Raw genomic sequence first — 10342 nt, 5'->3', positions numbered from 1 at the left:
CCAGGGTGACAAAGATGACTAGAACATTATCCTCTGCCCACAAGGATCTCCAGGTGGGAGAGAGAAGGTGTGGAAGTGAATAATATGACCAGAGCTACCACAAAGGAATGAGCAGGCTGCTTGACACCTGCCTGAATAGGTGGGCTAAGGCTTCTGAGCCAGCTGACTGTTTGGGATGAGTAGCAGCTCTCTAAGTAGGCAACTCGGGAAGGGGAGGCGTTCTACTCAAAGGGAACGGGATGCTGTGCATGAGGCTGGGTCAGGGTCACTTTGCATTGGCCAAAACAAGTCTCATGGCCAAGCCTGACTTCAACAGAGTGTGAAGAGTAACCCTCCCGGGAGGCGCACTGCGAAGACGCAGCTGGTCGGCTCCTTTCCCCCTGGCGCTTCTGCCCAGCTCTGGCGGACAAGTCTCGACCTCGTGCGCGCCCCTCCCCCCCGGGACCGCTCCCTCCCCCTTCTCGACGTAGTCGAAGATAAACAATAGTTGGCCGGCGAGCGCAGAGTGTGCATCCCGCTGCCGCATTCGGCGGGCTGCGTGGGACCGGCGGGATCTCGGCCAGCCTGCCATGGCGGGGCTGTACTCCCTGGGAGTGAGCGTCTTCTCAGACCAGGGCGGGAGGAAGCACATGGAGGACGTTACTCAGATCGTGGTGGAGCCCGAGCCCACGGCTGAAGAAGAACCCTCGCCGCGGCGGTCTCTCTCTCAGCCGTTGCCTCCGCAGCGGTCACCGCTGGCTTTTCCTGGCGGCGAAATCTCGGGGAAAGGCCCGGCGGTGGCAGCCCGAGAGGCTTGCGACGCGCCGCCGGACGCCGGGGCCTCGCCGGCTCCCGGCTGCTGCTGTCGCCGTCGTTCCTCAGTGGCCTTTTTCGCCGTGTGCGACGGGCACGGCGGGCGGGAGGCGGCACAGTTTGCCCGGGAGCACTTGTGGGGTTTCATCAAGAAGCAGAAGGGCTTCACCTCTTCCGAGCCGGCGAAGGTGTGCGCTGCCATCCGCAAAGGCTTCCTCGCTTGTCATCTCGCCATGTGGAAGAAACTGGCAGAATGGCCAAAGACTATGAAAGGTCTTCCCAGCACGTCAGGGACAACTGCCAGTGTGGTCATCATACGGGGCCTGAAGATGTATGTAGCTCATGTGGGTGACTCAGGGGTGGTTCTTGGAATTCAGGATGACCCAAAGGATGATTTTGTCAGAGCGGTGGAGGTGACACAGGACCATAAGCCAGAACTTCCCAAGGAAAGAGAACGAATTGAAGCACTTGGGGGGAGCGTGATGAACAAGTCTGGGGTGAATCGTGTAGTTTGGAAACGACCTCGGCTCACTCACAGTGGACCTGTGAGAAGGAGCACAGTCATTGACCAGATTCCATTTCTGGCAGTAGCAAGAGCACTTGGTGATTTCTGGAGCTATGATTTCTTCAGTGGTGAGTTTGTGGTGTCACCTGAACCAGACACAAGTGTCCACACTCTTGATCCCCAGAAGCACAAGTATATTATCTTGGGGAGTGATGGTCTTTGGAATATGATTCCACCTCAAGATGCCATCTCAATGTGCCAGGACCAAGAGGAGATAAAACACCTGATGGGTGAGCATGGACAGTCTTGTGCCAAAATGCTTGTGAATCGAGCTCTAGGCCGCTGGAGGCAGCGTAGGCTTCGAGCGGATAATACTAGTGCCATAGTAATCTGCATCTCTCCAGGAGTGGGCACTCAGGGAGATTTCACCAATGGAGACGAGCTCTACCTGAACCTGACTGATAGCCCTTCCTATAATAGTCAAGAAACCTGCGTGATGACTCCTTCTCCATGTTCTACACCACCAGTCAAGTCACTGGAGGAGGACCCATGGCCAAGGCTGAACTCTAAGGACCACATACCTGCTCTTGTTCGTAGTAATGCCTTCTCAGAGAATTATTTAGAAGTCGCAGCTGAGATAGCTCGAGGGAATGTCCAGGCTGCAGTCATATCCTCAAAAGATCCAGAGCCACTTGAAGAAAATTGCACTAAAGCCCTGACTTTAAGGATACATGATTCTTTGAATAATAGCCTGTCAGTTGGCCTTGTGCCTACCAATTCAACAAACACCATCATGGACCAAAAAAACTTAGAGATGTCGATCCCAGGTCAAATGAAAGCTCAAGAAGTTGAAAGAACCCCTCCAACAAACTTCAAAAGGACATTAGAAGAATCCAACTCTGGCCCTCTTGTGAAGAAGCATAGACGAAATGGTTTAAGTTGAAGCAGCGGTGCTCAGCCTGCAAGCCTCCCCACAAACTCACGGCGAAAGAACTCTGTTAAACTTACCATGTGACGCAGACTTAGGGGCCAGAAGAAAATGGGAAATCCTTTACTTCACCAGCACAGAAAAACTGTTTGTGTTTGCTGAAATATATCTGGAATTTTTTTTTCCAGACTTCTAAGAGGGCTTTATGAATTTGGTGCCGAAGCTGAACTTTTTTTAAGGGGACAAAATAAAAATAGTATACAGTTTGACTTTTTGGAATTCAACAGTTTTATCCTGGCCTTGTACTTGCTTGTATTATACCTGTGAATTTTGTAGATGTTAGGGTATAAGTTGCTATAAAATGTGTGTAAATTTGTATCCTTCACACAAACTCAGTCTCTTACACTGATACACAGTAAACGTAACAACAGGGCTAAAGGTTTAAAAAAAAATCAAAAGAATCTATTCGATTTTAGAAATACATTTAAACTTTTAAAAATGCTTATTAAGACATTTGTATAAGTCACGTGTGATGAAAGCTACACAACTTTTTAAAGTAAATTATGAAGCAAACTGGAAAAGTGATGTATTTTCATAGTGACCTGTGTTCCACTTAATGTTTCTTAGAGACAACTAGTGTCTTTTAAAAATTATTCTTTATTTCTGATTTCATAATTCAGAACTAAATTTTTCATAGAAGCAGAAGTGTTGAGCCATGCAAAAGCAGCTGGGTTTTAGTCTCCTTGTCCTAATTAAAATACTATGCAGTATCTCTTATTTCTTTCAGTAGCATTTTTTCTAAACATTAATCATCAGATTTGCTCACCAAATCTTTGAAGTAGAAGGAGGTAGGTTTGCCTAAAAAGATGCCCTTCTCAATCATCCTGGACATTCAGTGGCATTAGTGGGTCTTAAAAGTAGTTATATCCTCTTCTAGTGTTTGCATAAAATATGTGAAGTTTTTCTTGCTATGTCAATAACAGATGGTGCTGCTAATTCCCAACATTTCTTAAATTATTTTATATATCCTATGGTTTTCATTGATTATATGGACATGTTTGTTCATCGAACAAAATCAGTGAACTGTTAAAAAAAAAAAAAAAAAAAAGAATAACCCTCCCACAGAGAGAATAAGTGACTCTTTGGTGAATGACAATATGAGCTCATTGCCCATGTGAGCGGTCCTCCCCACAGACAGTAAACTCCAGGACTGTTTGATACAAGTCAACTTTTCCATTCGAAGATTGACCAGAGGGCTTCCCTGGTGGCGCAGTGGTTGAGAGTCCGCCTGCCGATGCAGGGGACACGGGTTCGTGCCCCGGTCCGGGAAGATCCCACATGCCGCAGAGCGGCTGGGCCCGTGAACCATGGCCGCTGAGCCTGTGCGTCCGGAGCCTGTGCTCCGCAACGGGAGAGGCCACGACAGTGAGAGGCCCGCGTACCGCAAAAAAAATAAAGATCGACCAGAATTCAGGAATTGAGGGGAACCTACAGAGTGTCTCTCACATTTGATGAGGCCAACCCACCAGGTACTGGCTTTATCAGTTTTCTCTTTGACCGAGAAGCCCTGTGATCTGGCCATGTTGTGTGTACTTTCCTTCTTTGTCCCATTCTTCAGAATAGGATAGTCAGAGAGAAGACCTATCCATCTTTGGCTTTGTTTAATAGAGCTTCTATTACTACTGAGCTATTGCAACAAATACTGACATTCTCATCTGGTCCCTCAACAGTCACTCAGTATGCCCTCCTAGCTCCTCCAAACTCAGGGACATTAATAAAACCTTGCTCAAATCTCCTCTACTTGCTGCCTAAGAAACAGAAACTTTCTCAGAAAAGGCTTTGAGTCATCCCTCACGATCAATTCACATCCATCTACACAAGTCTTTAAGAATGAAGAAAAGTCCTTAAGAATTGAGGCAAAAGGTAGTATTGTTATTTGTTCTCTTCTCTTTTGTATTCTTTTCAGGACAAGATCAGTCACAAGGATGGGGAATTAGAGAGTTGGATGTCTGTGCTCAAATCATCATATTAAGTTAAACATTTCTGAGTGGCATTTTAAAATATAAAATTTGAATTGGTCATACCATATCCCTATTGCCTACAAGTTGGTAGATGCAGTGGAATTTAGAAGGACGTAACCCACTTTCTAGCAATGTTAACAAATTTTGCTGTGTCAGTTCCCATTGTACTACAACACTCAGTAAAGAAAAAATAAACTTCTAATTTTGTTATAATTACACAGGCTTTTCTGAGGTATCAATATGCCTGGAGCAAAAGCTTTATTAAAGTCAAATCCAGCAACGCGGTGCTCTCAGGACATTGTTTCAGGTATTATCTCAATAACCCTCCACCTTATAGTGTCCATTTGAGGGCTTCTCATCCATTCCAGTTGCTGGACTGGTGGTTGGTTCTCCTGGCATGGATGGCATGCAGTGCAGATTCTATCACAGGGTGGCACAAGACTCAGGTGCCTAATTAGGTACCAGCATATTCTTGGCATTGGAAATATACTGAGGCATAGCCACTTCTCCTCACTAAACACTGTATTGCTTAAAATTAATTCAATTTTTAGCAAGTCCAAGCAGCTATCAGCTTCTTGTCATACATGCCTATCTCAACAGTTGGCTCTGCTACATAAACGATCAGATCTTCACATACACACTCGTTTAGGTAACATCGATTGCCAGCCAGCATGGTTCTCTAGCCTTCTTCCCCATCGCCAGGCTCTGATAAATTCTAAAGTTGCTTTCCCCAACTTTTCTGTCTTTTGTTCCTATTATTTTCTGTAAGTGTCTGACTCCTCACCAGTAAGGCCTCTGAGTAAGATCTTCAGCTCTGAGTATGGAAGGGAAGACAGAGGCTGCGACTGGCCCTTCCAGGCTCCGTGTATGGAGCCAGGTCACGGGAGGTCTTTCAGCGGCAGGGCCAGGAGTAGTGAAGAGAGAGAAGCCTGGGATACCTACCTCAAGAACCTAGAGTGGGGCACAAAACAGCAATAGGGGTAGATGAAAAACGAAAGTGGTGCAACCATGGTCACACGTGGAGACATACTCACTGAATTTGAATTCAAACCTCTCAGTATACCCCCACGTATTCATGTGTAAAATTCTGACACTAGGACTTCCCTGGTGGCGCAGTGGTTAAGAATCCGCCTGCCAATGCAGGGGACACGGCAAGATCCCACATGCTCCAGAGCAACTAAGCCTGTGCGACACGACTACTGAGTCTGAGCTCTAGAGCCCGTGAGCCACAACTACTGAGCCCTCGAGCCACAACTACTGAAGCCTGCGCACCTAGAGCCTGTGCTCCGCAGCAAGAGGAGCCACCGCAATGAGAAGCCTGTGCACCGCAACGAGGAGTAGGCCCCACTCGCCGCAGCTAGAGAAAGCCCACGTGCAGGAACGAAGACCCAACACAGGCTAACTAACTAACTAACTAACTAAATAAATAAATAAACATATTTATTTATTTATTTATGGGGAAAAAAATTGTGACAATAATAACCCCTTACTACAGAGAGCTATTATACCATTGAGATAAAGAATATAAACTCCACACAATAATACTTGGCTCATGTTAGGTGCTCAAGAAGATGTGGTGTACATATGTATGAAATATGATGCAGCCATTAAAAAAATGAAATAATGCCATCTGCAACAAAATGGATGGATGTAGAGGTGATCAAACTAAGTGAACACAGTCAGACAAAGACAAATATCATAGGATAACACTTATAGGTGGAATGTAAAAATTGATACAAATGACAACTTGACAAAGCAGAAACAGGCTGGCAGACTTCAAAAAGACATTTATGTTTACCAAAGGGGAAAGGTGGGCAGGGGGGATAAATTAGGAGGTTGGCATTAACACACACACACACACACACACACACACACATAAAATAGATCATCAACAGGGACCTACTATACAGAACAGGGAACTCTACTCAGCACTCTGTAATAACCTAAATGGGGAAAGAATTCGAAAAACAATAGACATATGGATATCTATGACTGCATCAAGTTGCTGTACACCTAAAACAAAAACAACATTGTAAATCAAGTCTACTCCAAGTTAAAGTAAAAGTTAAATGAAAAACAACACAAAAAAAAGTAAGGAAAGAAATGCCTACTCTGTTACCCTCAGGCCTAGTGACCTGGGCTGGTGTCACATCCCTGGAGCCTGAGCAGCCTTGGGTCCCATGGCTGGAGTACGCTGGTGCTGAGGGAGCCAGCGGGGAGGACGTGCCAACAAAGGAGCCCTGCCCGGACTCAGAGTGCCCCGTCCCCTCTAGATGGGACTACGATCACCAGATCCAGGCAGGCCCTCCTACACCTAAGCCAAGCCTACTGCACCCCAAAGATGGTGGACCCTCTGGGCTCAAAGAGCGTTAACAAGGGACCTGGTCACCAGGTCCCCTAGTGGTAAGGTCCCCACCTCCAGCCTCCTTCCTTAGAGTAGCCCCATGTACGGACGACAGCACCCTCAGCAGAGTGGTTATGCAGGGATTGGCATCTGCCAGGGTAAGGGGGAAAAAGGAATGAGGCACAAGCCCTTGAGTCCTTGTGCTGGCACACTCCCCTCTCTTTTACAAGCCAGGAACACAACTTTCCCTAAGGCTCTGGTTGCCTGAGTCACCACACTGGAGCATGAAGAAATCCTGCCGCCGTGTGGCCGCTTCCTGTAACAACAGCTATAAACCCGCTGCTGCTGGGCACTTAATGTTCACAAGGCCTGAGGGGCGTTAGGTGATACCTGCCCTCAAGTAACGTGCTGGGGTAGGTCATCGAAGAAGAACTCAAAAATGGGAAGACTTTCCAGAAGCCCATTTCAAGAGATAACTTTTACTCACACTGTTTAAGGGAAAAAAAATAAAAGCACATGAAAAGATGCTCAACGTGGCTAATTATCAGAGAAACGCAAACGAAAATGACAACGAGCTATCACATCGCACCAGTCAGAATGGCCATCATCAAAATGTCTACAAACAATAAATGTTGGAGAGGGTGTGGAAAAAAGGGAACCCTCCTCGCTTTTGGTGAGAATGGAAATTGGTTAAGAGCCACTGTGAAGAACAGTATGGAGGTTCCTTAAAAAACTAAAACTAGAGCTACCAAATGATCCGGCAACCCCACTCCTGGGAGTATATCCACAGAAAATCCTATTTCAAAAAGACACATGGGGCTTCCCTGGTGGCGCGGTGGTTGAGAGTCCGCCTGCCGATGCAGGGGACACGGGTTCGTGCCCCGGTCTGGGAAGATCCCACATGCCGCGGAGTGGCTGGGCCCGTGAGCCATGGCCGCTGAGCCTGCGTGTCCGGAGCCTGTGCTCCGCAACGGGAGAGGCCACAAGAGTGAGAGGCCCGCGTACCGCAAAAAAGTTAAAAAAATAAAAAATAACAATATGCTTCCTTGTATCCCATACTATAGTAGGATATTTTTACTCTCCTGTCAAAGATAAACTTTACTTTGACCTGTAGCTGTGCTCTTATCAAGTGTATGTTTCATTGATTCCTAGCATCAGTCCAGTGTGATAACATCAAGCTAAATATCCTCTCAACAAAGGCATTTGACCATGGGAAACAGGATTCTACTTACTAGGTTTATCTTATGAACCTGCAACAGCAGGCTTATAAACTTATAGGAATTAGTTTCCAGCTCTCCAAAAATGTCCATCTACTTTGTATCTACAGGTTTGTTTTGGTAGAGCAGCTGTTTGTCAGTCAGTTACTTTGCATCTGTAAATTCATCAGATGGGCTATCTATGTCTGAAATGTCCATCATTTTTAAACACTCTGAAGCATGTTGGATGTCATCATAAGTTAAACCTCTCTTTCTCAGGGAAAATAGTTTAAAGCACAGAGATAATCTGAAGTTGTAAAATTAAATTCTAAATCAGTTACAGTTTTAATAAATAAGTTGGGATTAATGGATACACACTACTATACATAAAATAGATAACCATCTAGAAGGACCTACTGTATAGCACAGGGAGCTACGTTCAATATCTTGTAATAACCTATAATGGAAGAGAATCTGAAAAAGAATACAAGTATCTATCTATCAATCTATCTATATGTATACGAACCACTTTGATGTACACCTGAAACATTGTAAATCAACTATACTTCAATTTAAAAAAAATTTTTTTAATTAATTGAGAAAGTCCTGTTTAAACTGGCTACCCTTTTCTGGTGACACTTTTTCGGAGTTCTAAAGCAGTCTTACTTCCAAATATCAAGTCATTTTTTGCTTGTATGAGTTTTTGTTGCAACCTATCCATAACATCTAATGACTCAGGTGTACTCAGTTCATCCTTTTTCAGACTTTGTGGCCTCTTCAAAGATCATCAAACAGCTTTGGAGAAAGAGCATATAAATTGTTTTGCTATAATACTTTTCTCCACTCTCATTAATATATTTCCAAATTAAAGAAGGACATTGTTACAAACTGAATGTGCCCCCAACCCCAAAATTCATATGTTGAAGCCCTAACCCCCCAGTGTGGCTGTATTTGGAGATGGAGCCTCTAAGGAAGTAATTAAGATTAAATGAGGTCATAGGTGGGGCCCTGGTCCATTAGGATTAGTGTCTTTATAAGAAAAGACTCCAGAGAGCTTGGTTTCTCTTTCTCTCCACATGCTCACAAAGAAGAGGTCATTTGAGCAGCCGTCTGCAACCCATGGAGAGAGGCCTCACCAGTCACCAACCCTGCTGGCACCTTGATCTTGGACTTCCAGTGTCCAGAACTTTTCTCCACAGTGTGCAGTATGCTCTGTTGGGTTATTCACTGCCCTAATCCAGATGTACACGTCCTTCAATCTGTCATTAAAATAAGTCATTTAGCAATGGAATAGAATAGAGAGCCCAGAAATAAACCCACACACCTACGGTCAATTAATCTTCGATACAGGAGGCAAGAATATAAAAGGGGAAAAAGTCTCTTCAGCAAGTGGTGCTGGGAAAGTTGGACAGCTGCATGTAAATCAATGACATTAGAACACACCCTCACACCATGCACAAAAATAAACTCAAATTGGCTTAAAGACTTAAACATAAGACACAACACCATGAAACTCCTAGAAGAGAGTATAGGCAAAACATTCTCTGACATAAATCGTACCAATGTTTTCTTAGGTCAGTCTCCCAAGGCAATAGAAATAAAAACAAACATAAAAAAAATGGGACCTGGGCTTCCCTGGTGGTGCAGTGGCTGAGGGTCCGCCTGCCGATGCAGGGGACACGGGTTCGTGTCCGGTCCGGGAAGATCCCACATGCCGCAGAGCGGCTGGGCCCGTGAGCCAAGGCTGCTGAGCCTGCACGTCCGGAGCCTGGGCTCCACAACGGGAGAGGGCACAACAGTGAGAAGCCCGCATACCACAAAAAAAAAAAAAAAGGACCTAATCAAACTTACAAGCTTTTGCACAACAAAGGAAACCAATGAAATGACAACATATGGAATAGGAGAAAATATTTGCAAATGATGCAACTGACAAGAGCTTAATCTCTAAAATATACAAACAGCTCATACAACTCAAAAAAAAAAAACCAAAAAAACCCAACCCAACCGAAAAATGGGCAGAAGGGGCAGAAGACATTAATCGACATTTCTCCAGAGAAGACATACAGATGGCCAGTGCACACAGGAAAAGAGGCTCCACGTCACTCAGTATTACAAAGTCTACAAATAACAAATGCTGGAAAGGGCGTGGAGAAAAGGGAACCCTCCTACACTGTTGGTGGGAATGTGAGTCGGTGCAGCCACTATGAAAAACAGTAGGGGGGTTCCTCGGAAAACTCAAAATGGAATTACCATCTGATCCAGCAATCCCACGCCTGGGCATGTACCTGGACAAAACTCTAATTCAAAGAGATACATGAATCCCTATGTTCATAGCAGCACTATTCACAATAGCCAAGACATGGAAACAACCTAAATGTCCATCAACAGATGAATGGATAAAGAAGATGTGGTACATATATACAATGGAATACTACTCCGCCATAAAAAAGAAAGAAAGAATGCCATTTGCAGCAACATGGATACAACTAGTTATTATCATACTAAGAAAGAGAAAGACAAACACCATATGATATCACTTATATGTGGAATCTAAAA

The 10342-nt window shown here is 44.9% G+C and overlaps 1 pseudogene across 1 annotated transcript; it reads left to right on the top strand.

Moving 5' to 3' along the window:
* The first annotated feature begins 437 nt into the window (after window positions 1–437).
* LOC309813944 (protein phosphatase 1D-like) lies at window positions 438–2614 on the top strand (annotated as a pseudogene). The gene has a single exon. The product of its transcript is annotated as a protein phosphatase 1D-like (transcript).
* Window positions 2615–10342: the final 7728 nt, after the last annotated feature.

The sequence above is a fragment of the Mesoplodon mirus genome (genome assembly GCF_964341445.2).
Source record: "Mesoplodon mirus genome assembly, chromosome: 12".
Lineage (NCBI taxonomy): Eukaryota > Metazoa > Chordata > Mammalia > Artiodactyla > Ziphiidae > Mesoplodon > Mesoplodon mirus.
The sequence above is the reverse complement of the archived record's forward strand: the minus strand, read 5'-3'. Positions and strand labels throughout refer to the sequence as shown.